We start from the raw sequence: 22,465 nt of genomic DNA, 5'->3' as shown, positions 1-22,465 counted from the left end.
AGGAGAATACCAAATTGTATGCGCATTTGATTACAAGGGTATATAAGTGTGTGTGTGTGTGTGTGTGTGTGTGTGCGCGCGCGCGCGCGCGTAAGGTTGTGTGCAAAATGGAAAAGGGCTGTTTTGGGCTAGGGTAGCAGAATTGTGGGTGATTTTTATTTTATTTTATTTTTATTTTATTTTTGTCCATGCCATGTGGCTTGCAGGATCTCAGTTCCCCGACCAGGGATTGAACCTGGGCCACAGCAGTGAAAGCCCAGAATCTTTTTTTTTTTTTTTTTTGGCTGCGTTGGGTCTTTGTTGAGGTGTGCAGGCTTTTCACTGCAGCAGCTTCTCTTGTTGCGGAGCACGGGCTCTAGGCACGCGGGCTTCAGTAGTTGTGGCTCGTGGGCTCTAGAGCGCAGGCTCAGTAGTTGTAGCACAAGGGCTTAGTTGCTCTGCGGCATGTGGGATCTTCCCAGACCAGGGCTCGAACCTGTGTCCCCTGCATTGGCAGGCGGATTCTTAACCACTGCGCCACCAGGGAAGTCCCGAAAGCCCAGAATCTTAACCACTAGGCCACCAGGGAACTCCTGGGTGATATTTATTTAAAAAAAATTTTTTTCCTTTAAGGAAATTGAAAAGAAATGGGGCAATCATTCTAATATATATATTGAAAAGCAAAATAAGAACTTTTGGAGGATGAGGTTTACAATACTCAAAACTTTGGCAGTATCCCTGTGCTTTCTCTGAATAAGTTACCTGGGTGCAATGTGGGAGGAGAAGATGCAGAACAGACAGAAGGTGCTGGTAATAAGGTCACCTGCCTCTCTCTTTCCTTCTGGAACAGCTGATTCCCAAGACTCCAGCAAGTGGCCTGTCTCTAAACCCACTGCAATGTTTCTTTGCAGCCAAGATGACTCCTTTACCCTTTGCCATCCCAGTTTTCATAGCATGCGTTTCCTGGTTCAGTGCTTATCCCTGAACGCATTCGCCTGAACTGTCCGCGGTAGCAGAGGAGAACGTAGTGCTGGATGGTGGCACGCTTGTCTCCAATCTGCCTGCTCCTGTTTCTACCAGGACATTTATTCTCAACTCTTCCTGTCTCTTTTCCTATCAGTCAACAGATTTGAGTTCAACTAAAGAGAAACAAATGCTGCCTTTTTAAAAAAATTTTATTTATTTAATTTATTTTGGCTGTGTTGGGTCTTCATTGCTGCGCGCGGGCTTTCACTAGTTGCGGCGAGCAGGGGCTACACTTTGTTGCGGTGCAAGGGCTTCTCATTGCGGTGGCTTCTCTTGTTGCAGAGCTTGGGCTCTAGGCATGCAAGCTTCGGTAGTTGTGGCATGCGGGCTCAGTAGTTGTGGCTCGCGGGCTCTAGAGTGCAGGCTCAGTAGTTGTGGCGCACGGGCTTAGTTGCTCCACGACATGTGGGATCTTCCCGGACCAGGGCTCGCACCCGTGTCCCTGGCATTGGCAGGCAGGTTCTTAACCACTGTGCCACCAGGGAAGCCCCAAATGCTGCCTTTTTGACACAAGAACTTCAAGGTGCGAAATGATACAGGTTGTGAAGTACTGGCCTGTCCTCAGCTTACTGGCTGGTCTCTGACAGTGGAGGCACACAATCGGTACTGTTGGCTCTAGTGAAGGCGAGCTGATTACTGCAAAGTGCCAGTCACTGTTGGAAATGTGCACAGGTAACCCTGCTTCGTGTAAGATGGAAAGGCAGATGTTTCAATTAACTGTGGCTTTAGCAGTAACAGGATGTATGCACAGGATACCAAATTCTGCAGGATTATCGGGTTTGCTTGATACAATTCAAGGGCATTTTCAAGATGTCCTCAGTCTTCTACTGATCTATGCAAACTCTCTATGTCCATTTCCAAGATTTCGTTCGGTCCCATAGCTTCCTGTCTCTTCTGTTTGACCGATATCTAGTCCACAACTAGAGAAGGACAGAACATAACTCACTACCACTTGAATGTGCAAAGTGAGTGCAGTTTTTATGTTTTCCATAATGAATACGGTCTTTCTCCCGAAGTCCCTCCACCCTCCACTCCCCACCCACTGATGAATGAAAAAAACTAATTTATTCTCCAATCCTATTTAAACATGGTCTGATCTGTTCATTTAACTGGCCCCTTTAGGAAATTGTTTTTCATTTGGATAAGATGCTCATCTGAGTGAAAAAGAAAAGACTCCAAATATGTCATTGTGGGGTTTGGAGGTCTGGAGGAGACTTCCATGGGAAGATTTGAATCAGGGTCTTGAGTTTCTTGCTGGGACCACATGGGCCACTGCAGAGAGGATACCCCAGGTGATCTGGGTGTGAAACCGCCACGCTGCAAAACCCTAGGGAGGAAGAAGTAGAATGGGGACAGTGCTTAACTGACTGTTCCAACTAAGAGATCATTTGATAACAGAACACAAGAAGAATCCAAGGATGAGGGAGGGCTTCCATTCAGCTCTGGAATGAATCTTTTCCCTGCTTAGTGACAAAGAAGTCGATGAAACATCTCCCAAGCCCTGCAGCTGTGACAGCCATTTTTAGAGGAAGATTTTCAGAATTGTTCCCATTAGGAGAGCATGCCTGGAGACAGACCCCACCAGCACTTCAGCCTCACGTGGATCCCACAGTAATGAACAGAAATGGAAATATCCAGGATCAGGGGATGGTGGGTAAAACTTGGTAGACAGAGAGAATGAGACCTCTCCGCACTTAACACTGTCGACACCAATGAATACTGTAACCGCATGGACTTTGTGGGGCTGGAATGGATCAAGCACAAAGAGAGTGATGAGAAAAGCTATCTGGGCCAAAACCAGGGCAGACTACAGATGCTCCCAGGTGGGGATTTAAGTGCTATCTAGTGGGGCGAAATTGGCCGGTAACTCCAGACTCCCTCCGGAGTGATGTTTTTATTTTACACGTGTGTGTAGATGTAAGTTTATATCTGGAGTGATGTTTTTATTTTTATGTATGTTTTTGAGTCCTGAGACACGTGTAAGGGGGTGAACCTGAACAGTTCATTCCATAGCGTGGGCACAATTTTCTGCAGCTGAACTCTCAGATCCCAGCGCCAAGTCTAAAGTGCAAGAAACCTCTGTATAAATTGTTCTGGCAAAGGTATATTGTGGCTGCTATTTCCTTTCCTGGAGGGGAGCCTGGGAAGGTGAAGTCGGTTGGGACGGGCCACACCCTGCCCTTGCTCAAGACTGACATGCATCTGCTCTCCTTGGGCCGGTGCCAGCCCGCGTCAGAGCATTTGGTTTGCTGACTGGCAGTTCCTTCTTGGGGGTCGTTGGCAGAACCTGAGGCCTGGGTGCAGGTGCTGATTTAGAATGTGTAGATTCAATACTACAATCAGCAAATTTGCACGCTATGCCCTGCTGGCTTCAATGCTCTAAGGTTTTGTTTACTCATGAATACAAAAGGAGATATTAACTCTACCTAAAAAGTAAAGAGTTTCATGCAGCCGAGAAAACACCAACAGAATATTTCACAGACTCTTTGGATGGTCCCGAAGACTCTCAAGTTGAACGCTCTTATTTTACAGAAGGAGCTGCGAGGCTCATGAATGGATGAACGAATGAAGGAAGTGTACTTTGAGCCCGTACTTAGGCTTCTGAGCCTCCTCTCAGCTTCCGCGGCACCCCGCGTTGTATAACAACCCCTCCTACAGGCAGCCCCCCAGTCACACTTTGGCTCCCACTTCATCTTCCACTCCCCGACGTCAGATTTCTGACTCTTTCTGAGAATGTCTCTCAAAGCCTCCCTGACAGCACATGGAGATACAAGTTTTCATTTTCTTCTCATGACAGCTGTAAGGTGCTATGAGTCTTGAGTTAGAATCACTCCCCGGATACTCTTTAATCCTTCGTAATACCCGTCTGGGCAGCCATCGCCCTGGGACAAGGCCCTTAGTTATTCTCTGGCCGTGACACAAAGGAGCTGATGGATTTCTCACCGGCCCTGTCATTTTTTTCCCTTAAGGGACTAAAAGTCATTGCAGCAGTCCAGCGAACAGTAAACGTCACTACAGATTTTTACTTTGCAGAAGTTCAATCAATTTAAGTGCAACTTTCCTAAAATGTGCTGGTTTTATAAAGGGAGCGACACCAGCGTTTTGCATGCTGTCCTGCTGAGTACAAGAGGGCCTTCGTTCAGGGTGGCTGAGACAGGTCTGGGGCCGGCCTGCAAGTGCCCTGATGCATAACCAGGTCAGGACCGCTCAGCAAGGTCATGAAACGTATCCACTCGCCTGTGACCTATGTGTTTCCCTTGGTTGGGATTTTTTTCCCCCATATTTATGTATCAGGCCATCTCAGTGTCACTGGTACTAGTTATCACTTAATACTTTAAAAGGAAACTTTCTATCAATACTCTACATGCTAACTGTATTCTGATAAACATAAAAATGTCAGAATAAAAAAAGTTCATCTGTGTACCACCTGAAATCATTTCACATACTGCCAATGCTATGCACACCTCAGCTGGATAAACAGTGTGACCATTGCCATAAGAGAAGTTTGACAAGGTGCACATCTAGCAAAGAAGAAGGTGAAAAATGATCCTACCCAGAGAGCTACTCCTGGACTTCACTTTTGCTTTAAGAATATTGTAGCTCCACGCCATATCATATCTCACACATTATTTTTTAGAGCAGTTTTAAGCTCACAGCAAAACTGGGAGGAAAGTATAGAGATTTCCCATGTACCCCAGCCTCACCACCACCCCATGCTCACCCCCCCCATTATCAACATCCTCCCCCAGAGGGTACAGTTATTACCAATGATGAGCTTAATCACCCAAGTTCATGGTTTATATAGGGTTCACTCTTAGTGTTGTACATTTTATGGGTTTTGACAAATACATCATTATATACCACGCATCCACCATTATGTATCATACAGAATATTTTCACTGCCCTAAAGATCCTCTGTGCACTGTTTATTCATCTCTCCCTTCCCCTGACCCCTGGCAACCACTGATTTTTTTTTACAGTCTCCACAGTTTTGCCTTTCCCAGTATGTTATATAGTAAGAAAATTATGCAGTATGTAGCCTTTTCAGATTGGCTTTTTTCACTTAGGAATATGCATTTTGTCTTCCTCCGTGTCTCTTCATGACTTGACAGCTCATTTCTTTTTAGTGCTGAATAATATTCCATTGTCTGGATGTACCACAGTGTATTTATCTACTTACCTACTGAAAGACATCTTGGTTGCTTTCAAGTTTTGGCAATTATGAATAAAACTGCTAGAAACATGTGTGCATGTTTTTGTGTGGACATAGGTTTTCAGCTCAATTGAGTAAATACCAAGGAGCACAAGAGCATGATTGCTGGATCATATGGTAGAAGGATATTTAGTTTTGTAAGAAACCACCAAACTGTCTTCCAAAGTGACTATACCATTTTTCCATTCCTACCAGCAATGAATGAGAGTTCTTGTGGCTTCATATCCTTGCCAACATTTGGTGTTGTCAGTGTTTTGGATTTTAGCCATTCTATTTAGTGTGTTGTGATAGCTCACCATTGTTTTATTTATTTATTTGTTTGCACTGGGTCTTAATTGCAGCAAGCGGGCTCCTTAACTGTGGCATGCAAACTCTTAGTCATGGCATGCATGTGGTTCCCTGACCAGGGATCGAACCCAGGCCCCCTGCATTGGGACCCCCCCGTGCCACCAGGGAAGTCCCTCACCATTGTTTTTATTTGCAATTCCCTAATGATGCATGACATTGAGCATCTTTTCATATGCTAATATTTGCTATTTGGACATCTTCTTTGGTGCGATGACTGTTCAGATCTTTTGCTAATTTTTTAATTGGATTGTTCATTTTTTTACTGTTGAGTTTTAAGAGTTCGTTGTATATTTTGGATAAAAGCCCTTTATCAGATATGTCATTTTCAAATAATTTCTCTTAGTCTGACTTGTGTTCTCATTCTCTTGATGGTGCCTTTCACAGAACCACATTAAATATTTAATTTTGAGTTTTGTTAAGGATATTTAATTCTTGTAATTTAAGCTTAATAAAATTATATAACTCTGTAACTCGAGTGGTGGATTACCAGTTGGTATAATACTTTAATGAAATGTTTAACGTTTTTGAATTTGTCATCTTCATGAGTCAGTATCATTTTTCTGGTTGCACACATTTTTATCAAACCTTGGAGCACATGTTGACCCTTTGCGTATGGGCTCTAACAGGTAAAATGGTTCTGTCTTTGACAGCAATTGTGACGTTCGCTTAATGCTCGGTCGATGTTGTAAGGCACTCCTCAGAGTCGTTTAACATTGGCATTGGTGGTGATAGACTATTTGAACTGGAAGTGCTCTTAAAGCTCATCAAATTCAATCCCCCAATTCCCTGGTAAAGAAGCCTGAGGCCCAGGGAGAGGCAGCGACTTGCTGTGTCATTGTTGCCATCTTCATCACCACCACCACCGTCTACCATTTATCTAACAATTTCCAAGTGTACGCATCTGAGGCCACAGAGAAGAATAAGATGAGGTCTCGCAAGGAGTTTGCAGTCTGTTGAGATGATTGGTCTTGCAGGGAGTTAGCAGCCGAGCTCCAAATAAAGCCCAGGTCTCTCTCTGGATTCCCAGGGCAGTGCTTATCCCATTCTACTGGGGCCTCTTCTATCACCACGGTCACATGGAGGTGGGTGATCTTACACGGTAGGGCAATTAGTGTAGATCCTTATAGGTGAATTGATTAGATCCTTGACAGTCATGGTGATCTTGGCTCAATGCTGAGTACAGGTGTTGAGGTGTGACCTGGGCTGGGAGCCAGAAAAGATGAGGCATAAAAATGCCTAGGGAAGGATTTCATAGGCCCGGCCAGATCAGGTGTCCACTTTTGGGCTAATCATCTATGGCCATCAAGTCAATAAGAGCATGGAAATTCCTGCTGGAATCAAGGGGTTGGAATTGGAGAAGCAGTTCTCAAAAGAAAGGGTGCTTTTCCCAGAAGAAGGAGGAGGACCCAGACAAACAAAGCAAGAAGCCATCCTCCTCAACTGTAGAAGTCCGTTCAAAAAGACACCGAAGATGTTTAAAGAGGAGAGAGGTTCTGCCCCATTGGGGATCAGCGATGGCATACTAGACATGGCATTTCAGATGGAGAGTGAAGGGGGATACGTTTGCAGAGGCCCAGGCGCAAGAAAGCAAAAGGCAAAGCCACACATAGAAGGTAGTAAGTTTGTCTGGAAACTAAACTGGATGCAAGAAAGGGAACGGTGAGTAGGAGGCGATGTTGCAAAGTTAGAAAGGGGCTAAATCCTTGAGAACTGGATGCCAGAATTTGGGCTGTAAGTTGTAGCCATTGAGAGATAGGGTTTGCCAGATAAGATACAAGATGCCCAGTTAAATTTGAATTTCAGATAAACAGCAAATAATATTTGCATGGATGTGCTTATACTAAAAAAGTATTAATTGGGTATCTGAAATTCAAATTTAACTGGGCATCCTGCATTTTTATTTGCTAAATCTGGCGATCATAACTGGGGAGTCAATGAAGGGTTTCGAACCAAGACATGCATGAAGCTGTTGATTCAGCCCAAACTCCAGCACCTCTTATGTCTGGGGCCCAGAATCCGGGGCAATGAAAACCGATGCCCATTACAATGAGTCAGGCTTTGCCAGCTACCAGGTTTCCTTGGGTTCTCTGATTCCCCATTGTGGAGCGGGGGTGTTAAGTGCACTCTTTTAATGTCTTGATGCTCTCAGCCCTGGAACATCCATCCTTTGTTACTGTGGTAACTCAAATGCAGCCATAGAATTCAATTAACCAGATGCCCCATTCCCTTGAGGATGACTCAGGAGTCAGAATCCCTGGGCTTGCTGACATCACCCATGATTTGTTCCCTCAGTGAACCTGGATAGAAACACAGGCAGAGATTAACAAAAAGGAATCACGCATTTGCAAACGTGTCACCTGCTCTTCTGCCCCCGATCCTTCCTCTGTGTCCGAGCGGTCACAGGGCTAGTCCACATGGCCCTGGGCTTCCTGGACAATGGTGAAGAAGGAGCTCATCAGCCTTCACAGCTAGGCCCCTGGGGGAGCTGTTATGAGCACACCCAGAAGCCAACTCTCTCAGCAATTTTCACTTACAGCAGCACCAAGTCAGCTGGGAAAACACATCCTCTTCAAGGAGTAATTCAGATGACCTGATCCCAACTTCTGGCTTCTCTCTTCTCAGCCCTTCACACCCTCCCCACCACAGTAAGATTTAAAAAACCCAACCAAGAAAGAGATGGAGTTTGGGATCTTGCTCCAACTATCCTAGAAGGTGCCAGAAGCAGCCAGAAACTTCTTCCTCCAAGAGGCCTCCACTTTGACTGCAGCCTCAATGACTCCTTCCTCAGAACTCCTGGTGAAGCAGGTGGGCAGCTACCCACCCTGGGCCGAGGTCCCCCAGCCCCACGTGCTCTGGTCCCTTGTACAACCATGCCTCTCACCACACGCCACAGCCATAGCAACCTGCCCACGGGGCTCCATGCTCCCGTGTACGCTCTTCTTTTAGCCTGGGTCCACCTGCCCTCACTGACCTTCAGATCTCAGCTCACACACCAGCTCCTCCAAAACGGGGCTACCCCTTCTCCTCCCCACAGAAGGCTGTGCCCACTCTGTCACTCTCAAAACGTTGTACCCAACCTGTCTGTTTACATTCCTGTCCTAACTGTGGGGCTGCTCAAGGTCAGCATGTGTGACCTTCACCTCTGTTCTTTCAGGGTCTAACATGGTGCTAGGTCCAGAACTGGTGCTCAGCACCAATTTCAAACTGGTTTTTAAAATAATTCCAACATTGCAGAAGGGTCTAAAGCAAAAAATAAATAATGCTCCCTGCCACTTCTCAGTCCTACTCCTCAGAGGCCTTTCCGGGTATTTACTGTGTGAAGGGGCACAGTCTGTGAGCAGATGCGTACACCCCCGGTCACGTGATGCACTCTGTCCCTGGCTTTGCTTCTCACTCTTTACTGATGTATCTTAGACAACTTTCCACGTCAGTGTGTATAGATCCACCTCAGTCTTTCTATCGGCAGCATAACATATCATAATGTAAGTGTAGAAAAATGTATTTACACAATCCTGTGTTCATGAATATTTAAGTTGATTTTTTCCCTTGATATTTAAAAGAATGCAGCATGAATAGTCTTTCTTTTAATATGCACTTTTCTGCTCTTGTGCAGGGATAGTTATAAGATAAATTTCTAGAAATGAAACTGCTAGGACATAGAAAAAGTATTTGGAATTTGTCAAATGCTCTCCAAAAAGATGGCAACATATTAAATTCCTATGTACAGTGTGTAAGTATCTTTTTCTAGAAACTCTTACCATCATGACATAGAATATAATCAACCTTTGTGATTTTTATCAGTCTGGAAAATATAATTTCACTGTTCTGACTGGCACTAATTTAATTATGAGTAAAGTTGTATTTTTTTGTAGTTTGATTATTTTAATTTCTTTTGTAATGAACTGCTTAGTTACAATGTCCTTTGCCCATTTTCATATTTGTTTATTTTTCACTTTCACCTTGATTTGTAGAAGTCTTTTATATTTTAAGGAAATTAGTCTGTTTTCACATATATTATAAAATTTCCTCAGTTTGTTGTTTAATTTTATTTATTTCTTCTTTCTTCCTTCCTTTTTTTGAGATCTCTTATTATTGTATTTTATTCCTTTCTTCCTTTATTGTTTATCTTTGCCACACAAATTTTTAAATACAGTAGTCAAATCTATTCATCTTTTCCAGTTTCTGAGAATATATACTTCTTAAAAAGAAGTGAATAAGGGACTTCCCTGGAGGTCCAGTGGTTGAGACTCTGGGCTTCCATGCAGGGGGCGTGGGTTCGAGCCCTGGTTGGGGAGCCAAGATCCCACATGCCGTGCGGCACGGCTGAAAAAAACAAAAAAGTGAATAAATGAAAGAATAAACAAACACCCGTGGCGCTCATTATTTGTACCCTCCGCATACAGCGAGGGTCCTGAGCAGGAAGCAGAAGCCAGCCCAGGCCTTAGGGCCAGTCTGGGTCAGAGGCTGGGAGAGTCTGGGGGGCTGTGGCCCGACACCCAGGCCTCAGCATGTGGGGACCGGGACAGCACAGGGCGGACACATGGTGGACCTTCACTGACACCTCCTCCTGGTCTTCCTTGCAGCCCCCGGGCTCAGGGCTGGGAACGGGGAAGGACGCTGCGTTGCTCCCTTCGTGGCCACGCTGGAGATGCTGAGGCCAGGGCAGCACTCGGAGAGTCTGGCCAGCTCTGCCTGCCCACCTCCAGGACAGGCTGCCCGCCGAGCTCTCTGGTTTCCTGGGTCGGGTTCTTTCCTGGTGACTTTCCTGCTGTTCTGGTTCCCTCTAGCCACTCGTCTTTCCATCTCTACGGGGGCTCTTCAGTGTCCCAACCCCAGACTTGCGCTGGGAGGCCCAGCGCCTGCCAGCATCGCCCTGCTCCTGCCTGCCAGCCTCCGGCCTCTTGCCCCCAGAGTGGCACGTCTACGACAAGACCCCAGTGAGACTCTCCCCACGTTATGTTAGTGCATATTCTTCATATGTTAATGGCTGTCTGCCATGTGCCAGACTCTGCTTGATGCTGTACACACAGTACCTCCTTTATAGTCACCGACAGAGTTTGAGAGTATTGTATCCTCATTTGCCAATCAGGAAGCTGAGAGTCAGGGAGATGAAGTCAGTTGTCTGGGATCTTGCCATCTTGGAGGGGTGGGGTCAGGACCTCGACCCAGTCTGTCTCTGCACCTGGGGTCTCTGAGGCCCCTTCAGGCATCAGGCTCCACCTGTAGAGCAAATTTCCTTCCAGGGCCTCCCATGGCTCCACCCCCAGGGAGATAGTTCAGTCCAGCCTTTCCCCATCAACCCCTGAGCCACCTGCTGCCATCCAGAGGTCGGAGGTCAAGGTCAGAGAGTCACTTTGCCTCTGTCCCTACAGATTCTGCAAATGTTTTAAACAACAAGAGGGAAAAAGCATCCACTTCTCTCCCTACAGCTCCCTTCCTCTCCAAAGTGAGAAAAGCCTGGCTGTTTGTAAACCTTGAAAGAGAAAGTGCTGCATCCCTCTGGCCTCTTAGAGGCCCTCCTGGCAGGACCACACTACCGGGAGACCAGCTCTGTGCCCGCCACCCAACCCCCACGCCACCTCATCCTCCTGAAGGAACAAATGTGGGGAGATTTCCTGGGAAAGAGCTGCTGTAGCAGAGAACGGGCTGGTTTGCCTCCTGAGGCCTACCAGACTCAAGGCTTGAAGGGAGGAAGTGCTTAGCGTTAGATAATGAGCTCTTTTCCCCCCTTTCATCTTAAAAAATTGTTTAGTCATGGAAAGAAGCAACATGTGAATACATTACTATAATAGATTCAAACACAGGCATACCAGTGAAAGCTTGAAGCTTCCCAGAAGATATGACTAACAGTATGGTATATATCATACATCTATAACTAATTACCATTTATCATTTACTAATTTCAAATTATAATTACAAACAGTATGGTATATGTGTCATATAGACCACGTATATATTTTTTAACATAATGCGATAATGCTGTAGTATATAAAATACTATTATCCCACGGCTTTTTAAATTTTAATTTTTACATATTAAATTTGACTTGGAAAAAATTCCATCTGAGAATATACAGTTCTACTTCATTGTTTCTATGTTGTTAATGGCATATTTTACAGTAGGATTAACCATCATTTAAAAAAATCTTAGATCAGTGGTTCTCAAATTGTGGTCCTTGAATCTCCAGGGAAATCTGAAACCCTTCAGGGAGTCCTTGAAATCAAAAGTCTTGTCATACCAAGACTAAGATGTTCTGCCTTTTTCTCTGTGCTGACAGTTGCCCTGAGGATGTAAAAGCAATGCTGGGTGATCTGCTGGTGCCTTAGCACGAATCAAAGCAGACAGAGACCCCAAACTGTTCTAGTGGCCATTGTTCACCACCTTGCACTCACAGTGGAAAAAAGAAGCCAGTTTCACTTAAGAATGTCCCTGAAGTGGCAGTAGAAATTATTCATTTTGTTAAATCTCAATCTTTAAAGACACGGCCTTTTAGCATTCTGTGGGAGGAACTGGGAAATAATCGTAAGGCAGTTTTATGCATACTGAAATGCGGTGGTCGTCCGGAGAAAAGCGCTTGTGTGATGGAGCTGCAAGCTGAATGGGCTGCCTTTTCCATGGAACATCATTTTTACTTGAAAAGAACAACTGACAGGCAAGGGATGATTGATTATTCTGACTTGGATGTTTGGCAAACATTTCCAGAAAAATGAACAAAGTGGCCTGTCACTTCAAGGAAAGCAACTGACAGTATTTGTTGCCAATGAGAAGATTCAAGTTTTCCAGTGAAATTAGAATTTGGAAAATTTGTATCTGCCACCTTAAGCTGATAGCCTCCCAATACTTAAAGACTGATGAGATATGGTTAAAGATTAACGTGGGTTTTTTTTTTAATATTATATGATGAAATGTGTCAACATTTGGAAGCTCTGTATAACTCAACGAACCAATATTTTCCAAACAACAAATGCATTGTTACAAAATCATGCATAGATAAAAGATCCATTCAAAGTACAAGACAGAATAATGGATTTTAATGTAACAGAGTATAAAAAGTGTATTGTTATGGATTCAGATTCCACGTTGCAACTATCTTTAAGAAACTACCACTTGTTGAGAATTTACATAATGTTGAAGAAGAATATCCACAATTATCTGGAAAAGACCATTAAAATCTTCCTCTTTTCAAACCACGTATATGTGAGGCCAGCTATTCTTTAAATACTTCAACCAAACCAGTATATCACAATTGATTGAACACAAAATGGTGTAAAACTCCAGCTATAAATATAAAACAGTGGCACTCTTCTCACTAAATTTTTTTCGTTTGAAATACATAATTACTTTTCATTAAAAACATATTTACCTTCACAGTAATGGGTAACTATTATTTAAAATTTATTAAGAGATATTTTAAAACTTTATCAGTTTTAATTTCCAATTGAATTAATATTGATAACTATAATCTCCATAATTTAAAGCTCTATGGGTTCTTTGATGATTTTTAAGAGAGTAAGATGTCTTGAGACCAAAAAATTTGAAGACTGTTGCTGTAGATAATGAGCTTTTAAACCTGGAGGCTACTTGTTATACTTGACCCTGCTTTGGCCAGAAGAGGCAGCTCAAGGTCATTCAAGGACCAAAGATCCAAATTATCTCCATGTCTGACAGACTCTCCTCAATATCCAACACACACACATACTCCTGATTTTCTCTCTCCTGAGAAACCAGATAAAGGTTTGTTAAAATTAAGTATAAATTTAAGTCCATAGGTTCCAAATAAGGAGGAAGGAGAGTAGAGACACTTGATTTTATAACACCCATTTAGGAAACTCAGAAGCCCTGTTTTAGGAACTTACAGATTCCCAGTGTTTTCTGGGAAAGCGTTTTCTATAGCCTTGCTACTCAGAGTAGCGGTCCATGGACCAGCGCATCAGCATTTTCTGTAGCTTGTTAAAAATGCCAGTCTAAGACCCCGACCCCAGACTACTAGGTCAAAGTATACACTTTAAGAAGATCTCCAGGGGCTTCCCTGGTGGCGCAGTGGTTGAGAATCTGCCTGCCAATGCAGGGGACAGGGGACACGGGTTCGAGCCCTGGTCTGGGAAGATCCCACATGCTGCGGAGCGACTAGGCCCGTGAGGCACAACTACTGAGCCTGCGCTCTAGAGCCCGCGAGTCACAACTACTGAGCCCGCGAGTCACAACTACTGAGCCCGCGAGCCACAACTACTGAAGCCCGCGTGCCTAGAGCCCGTGCAAAAGAAACCACCGCAATGAGAAGCCCGCACACCACCACGAAGAGCAGCCCCCGCTCGCCGCAACTAGAGAAAGCCTGCACACAGCAACAAAGACCCAACGCAGGTTATAAAAAAAAAACAGAACTATAAGAATGAGCTCCATAGCAGAATGTACATGGCTGAAGAGAACATTCATGAATTGTAAGATAGGCTAGAAGAAGCTTTCCAGAGAGCAGCACGGAAGAACAGAAAGATGGAAAATTCAGGGTGAAAAGGCAAGAGGAAGGGTGGAAAAGTCTAATACATATAAAATTGGAATCCTAGAAAAAGAATGTGGCAGAGGTGATACTTGAAGACCTAATGGTTGAGAATTTTCCACGACTAATAAAAGAAAGACATTAATCCACAAACTTTCGAATCACAATGAATCTCATGTTGGAAAAATAAAATGAAATCTACACTTAGCTATATCGTTGTGAAACTTCAGGAAAACCACCAAAAGCGATCATCTGAAAGGCAGCTGGAGGGAAAACTCACATGAGCAACCCTAGGACTAAGGGCTGACTTCTCAAAGCAACAATAGAAGCCAGAAGACAACAGAATTCAACATGCTGAAAATAATTGCCAACTTCAAGTCTTACACTCAACAAAATATCTTTCAAGAATAAAGACTAAGCTGGTTTCATGCAAGGACAGTTAAGAGAGTCTGTCACACAAAGCCCTACACTATAGGAAATTCCAGAGAATCTACTTCAGGTAGAAGAAAGATAACCCCAGTTGGAAAGACTGAAGTGCAAGAAGATACTAGGAAAAAAGGAACTAGTAAATATGTGGATAAATTTAAATGAACACGGACTGTATCTGGCAATGAAAACAATGTCCTGTAGGGTTTTAAATCCATGACAACAATTGCATGTAAATTGATGGAGAAGTAAATGGAGTTAAAAGGAGGGAGCAGAGTGAAAATACGGCTAAGCTAGGAATGCAGGCTGTAATTTTAAAGGTAAATGCTAAATGAATTCAAACAGAATATGTAATTTCCAAATGAGTAAGGGGAAAGAAGTAGAATGCTAAAAAATAATCAATCTAAAGGAAGGCATGATATGAGAGAAAAGGAAACAGAATAGGCAGGACAATTAGAAACTATAAAACAAGATGGCAGATTAAATAAAATATTTTATTATAAAAAATTTAAATAATGTACAAAAATAGACATAACAGTATAATGGACCTCATGTACCCATCATCCTAGACACTTAATAATCTAGTTTCATTTCTCTCCCTCATTTTTCCTCTTAGAGTATTTTAAAACAGATCCCAGACATCACATCATTTTATTCATAAATATTTTAGGATGTATCTTTACCAGATAAGGACTTAAAAATATAGCACTACAATGCCATTATGACAAAAATGTTATATTTAACCAGAAATAAATCAGAAGCTATGTTAAAGGGGATTGAATAATCTTGTTAAAGATTGTGAGACTGGATAAAAGACAAAATTCCACTCTATCCTATTTACATCTACAACATGAGTTCAGAAATGTTGAAAGTAAACACTGAAAAAGGATATATTACCTTTAAACAGAAGAAACTTGCACAGATAACAAAAAGAAAAAGGTATTTTACATACACGATAGAGAAAAAGTTGGGCAAAGTTCTTTCACCAAGAGTTTACACTGCACAGAACTCAGTTGTTTGTCTCAGCTGAGGTAGACATGAACCTAACCTCTGCTTCAGGGGAGGAGAGGGGCTCAGGGAGCCCACTGGCCAGAGACCCCCAGCCAGTGAGTGCGGAGGCAGGTCTGGAGGTGAAGGCAAGTACTCCTTCCACACCCCAGACGCTTCCCCAGGCCTGAGGGGCTTCCTAGGGAGGAAGGGGCTTGAAATCTACTGAGAAGGTGGGCCTCTGGGCCCGTCACAGGTACAACTTGATGGTCGTTAGAAATGAGGGCAAGAGCAGGAAAGGCACTGGCTCCAGGGTCCCTTAGTTAGTGACACCTGGGAGAGAGACAGAGGGGATGTCATGTCTGCCCCTTGGGATCCGTGCCCACTGAGCACTGGGGTCTTTCCAGGCTGGGGCCACAGTGGGGAGGAGCTAAGGAGGGGGCGTGGACCGCCACCCCTGCCAGGAAGAGTGTTGCTGACTTCCCAAGACCCTGATGTCCCAGGAGCACGGGGCTCTAAGGCGGCCTCAGGGCGCTGTGTTTTAGAGGGGAGCCCCCTGAATGAGGCCTCAGTCTGATCTCACTCTGCTCATTCCAGCAGACAGAGGGGAACCTTATGGAAGAAACGTGGCCCACAGGAGATTCAGAATTTATGTTCATCCAGACCTGTCCGGACCCATCTGGGAGGAGAGCAGTGGAGAGTCACAGCTAATCCTGGAGGATTCCTATGAGGAGCCTGGTAGGCTCGAAGGAGCTGCTACTCCAGCGACAAGGGTCTGAGCTGAAATTCAGCCGTACTGCCACACAGAAGGACAGAAAGACAGAAACATGCACACAAATTTAGGTTTCTCTCTCTCTCGCTCGCTCGCTCTCACACACACACACAGAGTTGGGACTTAGCCACATAAATACACATACACATTTTAATTTCACCCCCTCCCCAACAGGTTTAACTACACACAGACAGATAGACAGACACACGCACCCAGAGTTACAGTCACAAGCTCAACACACACACGCTGCTGTTCCAACCACCCGCCTTTCCTGGCTTGATCATGTGGAACCAGCCAGGAATGACAGGAGCAAACAGGGCTGGGGCCACTCCTCGCCGAGAACAGTGGGAAGAAACACACTGTCCAGGAAAGTGGGAGGCTGTAAGCTGCGGCCTCGCTGTTCCTGGTGGGCAGACATATGGAATAGACCACACTGTTTTGCCCCCCTGAAGAGCCAAGTGCAGTAAGATCTGTCTTCACAGGAGCTGTAGTTAACCGTACCGCCTGTCCGCGCTGGGATGTGGAAGGGCAGCTCGTACTGCGGAAAGCACAGGCTTTGGAGCTAAATGGACCAGACCTCTGGCCTGGATCTGATGTTTTCCACCTGCTGAGCCCCAGTCTCCTCATCTGTAAAACGGGTATATCACACTCATTGGTTGTTGTGAGGATTAAATGAAGTAACATACATAAAGGACAGGACCTGGGACACAGGAGGTTCTCAGTAACTGTTGATTTTTTTTTCCCTTCCCAGTTTCTTGCCTTCAAACTACACCTACTCACCTGGGCCTTTAGGGAAAAGAGTGCAGTCAAGGCCATTGACAGGTGGGCCCCTGCTTTGACGATACAGGTGCTGACAGCATTGTGACCGCTCTTTCCCTCCTACCACTGTTGCACCACCTCCACCCCAGGTTCACAGGCACCCACTCCAGCCATCTCCCAGATTAAACTCCGTGGTTCAGTTTGAGGGACAAGCTCAGGGCTGGCTGCCTCTGGGAGGGACAGACAAACTGCAGGGCTTCACAGGGGCCAAAACTGACTCACGAGGGAGGGGGCAGGGTGGGAGGCAGACTCTGGCAACGTCCCCAGAGGTCGCAGGTCGTGGCGGGGAGGGAATGAGATGCTGCCCGTGAAGCTTGGAGCCCAGGGCTTCGCACTCAAGGGACACTGAGTAAACAGTCACTCCAATTACACTTCGATTCATCCCTCGACTCAACAGTCCTTCTGCATGGGAGTCGCTCTGCAAACGAAGGATTGCTAATTGGTAGCCCACACGCTGGATTTCCTTCATTTGGCTTGAGCCCAAATATTTCCCATAGAAGTTCAGATTTCTGTTTTCTCTCGAAAAATCAGAAACTCTGGGAGCCCTGATTATGAACTCCCTCAAGGCAACAACTAAAATACAGCCGGTCCGTTTAGCTGTCCGTGCTCATATGTTTGCCTCAGTCCTCACCGTTCCCTATTGCCTGCACTGGGCCCTCTTCACTTGTTCACATCCCCTGCCCTGCCTTGTGGATACTTGTGGTGCACCCTTTGCACTAGATTGTTCCCACATGGGGTAGAAAATGACATTAGGTCTGGAAGGACCCTTAAAGGTAATCTCATCCAGTGAATTTAAATCTTTTGGGGCAGATATAAGATCAAACCCAGAGGCATAAACAGAGCTGTCCTGGTTGAAGCAGGACTTGCTATAACCCAACCCCGTCATGGTTTAGGTGAGGAAACTGAGGCTCGGACTGGAGACATGGCTCCTCCCCAGAGAATTTGTGGCAGAGTCAGAATTGAGCCTTCTGAGCCCCTGCACGGAATTCGATCCCGCCCACCATCTGAGGGCAGGTACCAGGTGAGGAATGGCGAGAGAACACGAGGAAGATGCTGGAACCATGAGGTGGGGAGAGGAGATCACACAGGATGGACCAGAAGACAGATTTCCCCAGTCTGGTGCCCAGCACTGCCAAGGATTAGCAGCAATGCTGGGTTATGCAAAATGCACTCACCATATCTTCTGGCATCGTCATGACGCCTGACCTCATGATCTAAGAGTGATACACCTTGAACACGACACATAGGCCCTGGGAGCAGGTGAGAGGCTAAAAGGCTGCATCAGGAAGTTCAAATAAAAGAGGGAAGCTGCTGGATTAATGAGGTTGCACCATCATTTGAAAGGGTCACAAGGAGATCTAAATCCTGAGTCAGCCTTGGCATTAAAAATAAAATTACCGTGTACCTCTATTCAGACTCATTGGTAGCATCTGGTATGATCTGGGCTTCAAATATTAAAAGCCCCCAAGGTAAACGCATCTGTGATCTCACATGGCAAGCAGTCAGAGGCAAGATCCGCCACAAGGACCCAAGTTCATTTCCTCTCTCTGCTCTGCTGTCTTTTGCCCTCAAGTTGAGCCCCTCATGGTAAAGCTATAATGGACCCAGCTGTCACATTTTCATGACAATGTCCAGGGACTGTTTCTTCCCATGTGCTTTTTTATCCCTTTTAATCATGGAGGAGCCTTCCCCAGAAGCCCCCCGCAGACTTCCTTTCATCTTTTATTGGCCAGAAGTGTGTCACAAGCCCACGCTGAACAGTGACCAGCCAGGAGAATGAGGTCACTACCATTGTCCTGAGGCCCTGGTGCTGGGGGCTGACCACTCGTGAGAGCGGGTACCTGACACCATCTGGTTCTGCTAGGACGGAGGAAGGAGGGACTGGGAGCTTCCAGCAGGGATGCCTACGCCACCTCGTACACCACCTTCCTTCCAGAAACACCCCCAGGTCGGTGGAGCAGGAAGTCGTGTTTACGTGCTGTATCCTTGGAATCTCATGAAAAACCACAACATCCTGATCTGAGAAATGGGCATCACAAAAAAAGTAAAGCGGTGGGTCCACAGTCCCCAAGCCCAGGGCCTTCTAACTCCCTGTGTGGCAGCTGTAGGCTCCACACTCTGCCTCATCCCGCCCCTGAGATGGGGTGGCAGGCAGGGCAGGAGGCTGGTGCGGAGGCAGCGGGGCATAGGGGAGAGGATGCAGCCCAGGGGCCTGGGTGGGTCCCCACTCTGCCGCTCACTTAGATGAAACTTCCCTGCTCTCCAGCCTCAGTGACCCCAATCACGCAGAGAGGGATCAGACTCTGCAATCTCTAAGGTTCCTTCCAGCTCAAACATCCTTTGATTGAATACCTCCTAAAAGAGGTCTGGGGCCCTCCACAAAAAACAAAAACAGAAATAAAAAAAGAACCCAGTGTGTTTGTGGCTTGTCAGTGCAGCGGCTCCACGACAGGCGTCGGAGGGCTTCGGCTCCACCTATTTTGGGCTCATGATTTCATCCCGAGGCCTGTGCCAGCCCCTGTGGTTTCCCATCTTTCCATCCTGGTCTGTATGACAAAATGACTAAAAATACCGAGCTCCCACAGGCCTGCCACCAGCTAACGCCCTCTCTTGAGTCAATCCCTCTGCAGTTTGAGGTGTGCCTCGCGACACCCAGGACAGGCCCCACGTGGCAGTTTTGAGTCCCAGCAACCTCACTCCGGTCTGTCAGTGTGGGCAGGTGGGAAGGGCCCTGCTGTGCCACCTCCCACTTCCCAGCTGGGTGAGCTTGGCCTGTCGGGAGCCTCTGGGCCTCAGTTTCCTCATCTGGAAGATGGGGGTAATGTTGCCTATGTATAACATTGTTGTGACAATTAAACGAGAGCCTGGGTGGAGAGCTTAACCCAGACCCAGGGCTTGATCCACGTCGGCTCCCGCTTCCCCTGACCCTCCTCTCTGCTCGGTCCCTCTTGGAGGGTTCAGACCCCGGGATGGGATCCCCTTGGTCTCCCTCCAGATCTGATGCGGGCTGGCTGTGTAAAGGAAGCCCCTCCCTCAGCTGCTTCCTGAGCCCGTCTCAGATGAATTGCGTGAGGAGAGAAGGTGCAGCTGGGCAGGCCAGCTGATCGGTCCACTGGGGTCTGTACGCACCGTCTCCAGTGCCTGGACGCCTCAGCCTCCCTCCTCCCTGTTGTGGGTTCTGGGAGGCCTGATGGAGACAGAAATTAAAGGTGAAATAAAAGGCAATAAATAAATAAAATGCCCCGTGCACAGCCGGAGGAGTTTGAGAATATCTTCTCAGGTTCCACAAGGAGCCCTGCGGCCTTGGGCTCATGCTTTAACCTCCCAGACTCTGAGTTTTGCCTTCTGGGCAAAGAGAAAAATTAAAATGCCTCCCTTATACATCCTTAGAGGATGTGAGGATCAGAAGGGGTAAGTCCGGGGCCAGAGCACACATGTGTATTTATTTTGTTATTTACAGCCTGAAGATGGCCTTAAAAAGACTTACACCAACCCCCTACCCTCCCCCCGCCACACCAGGTTTGAGATCAAATTTAGCTCAACATTTTGTCCATGACATGAATTCAAACAAACGTTCAGAGCACCCAAGGGGCGCCAGGCCGGGGCGGGTTGGGCCCTGGGGCTGCGTCAGGTGTGGGTGACCGCCGTCCATGGTGAGGCCGGGCTGGAAAGTCGCCACTGCTTGCTGCTGCGTTCCCGTCATTGTCCTTGAGGGTGGGACTTGAAAAGCTTCGGGATTCTCACTGGTTCCGGGCCTCTGCGCTGTAGGCTGCCTCAGGAAGCCTGTAATTCGGCAACTCAGGCTCCAAAAGTAGATTCCAATCCACCGGCACGTGCCCCTCCGCGCTGTCCAGGGCTCTCCACGAGGCCACCGCTCACGGCACCCGAGCGAAGGACCTCAGCCACCCCGCGCTCCCCTGTGCTTTCAGTTTTACGCGCTGCATCTACTAAGGGGGCAGAGTGCTCTAGATGGTGGGTTGTGAAAACACAACAGGAGTTCCGGACCCTCCGGCCCATGTTTCCCGCCCCGAAGCGGTCACTCCCAATCTTGTTCCCCGAGGATTTGGCGTGGCCTCTGTGTCTCAGATACACGCGTGCACACTCACTGTTTAATTTTTCAGCGTGGACACTGTCTCCTGACTTCCCACCCGCTGCTCCTCCCGGACGTGTGAACCCTTCCCATACCCCTTGGTCCCTGTTGAACTGCGATGCAATTTTGCTTAGATCAAGCCACTCTTCATATTATTAAGCCACGGAAACACTTTCTATAGTTAAAAAGTGTGGTGAACTATGACGCCTTTTCCTTCCCTACAGAGTGTTGTTATCCCTGAAATTAATCACCGTGTTGTTTCACAGCCTGATTTTCGTGTATTTATCACCAATTCCACTCCAGGCTTTTCGCCAGTTGTCAAAGGGTCTTCCCAAGACATTCAGTTGTGTCTGGGGCTCTCTCGGTTTCATCCTCCTTGGAGAAGCCCGTCTCTCCAGCGCTTCCTCACCGCCCGGATCAGGACCTGCCACCCCGTGTCCCAAGCTCAGCTGGTGCCCGGCCTCTGTCTTGGCTTCTGCAGAGGAGCTTCCTCTGCTGCTCTTCTGTGTCGGGACACCTGTTTCCTGGGTCCGGTGGCCTCTTCTTTCTTGGGTTACTCCTTTTGAGGGATCACATTCTCTAGAGGTTTCCGAGAAGAGAGTTATTGAAGGCAACTGTTTTGAGTTCTTGCGTGTCTGGAAACGTCCTTGTTCTAACTTCTCACCTGACAAAGTGTTTCACGGTTTATAGGATTCTAGATCATAAATCACTATCCCTTGAATTTTGAAAGGTCTTCTAGCTTCCAGGGTCTCTGTAAGAACACAAACTCGTGCCTCGATTTTTGAATGTGACTTGTTTCCTCTCTCTGGAAGCTGGTAGGATCTTCTCTTGGGCCACAGTAATCTGAAATGTCATGGTGATGGGTCGTGGTGTGGTCTGAACGCACGAGTGAGAACGGACGCTCACCAGGGCTCCTTTCTCCAGAGAGGACATTTCCAGCGGCCCCCTTCCACCCCCAGGGTGAAGACTTAGCCCCCAGGCTTCAGGCAGGGGGCCTGGGGGTATGGCCTTGACATTCAGAAGTCCCACATTAACTTAATCCCCAGTGAGACCCCATATCCTCCAATCCAAAGGGTCACTTTTTACCCTTTTCCAGGGTGTAAATCTCCAGTCTTCCCCTGGGGTGGGAATGGGCAGTTGCCCATTAGTGAGGAGTGGAGGGGACCTCAGGACCCACCTCCTTTGGCTACTTTAGATTAATCCTCATTTCAGCCACTCCTTTACTCCGAGTTCTAAAGTTTCCTGATACTTCTAGCTCCTTGAGAATTCTGAGACGCACAACTCTAGTTCTTAGTTTTCTTCCCTGTGGGT

Source organism: Balaenoptera borealis (genome assembly GCF_965194805.1).
Source record: "Balaenoptera borealis genome assembly, chromosome: 15".
Lineage (NCBI taxonomy): Eukaryota > Metazoa > Chordata > Mammalia > Artiodactyla > Balaenopteridae > Balaenoptera > Balaenoptera borealis.
The sequence above is the reverse complement of the archived record's forward strand: the minus strand, read 5'-3'. Positions refer to the sequence as shown.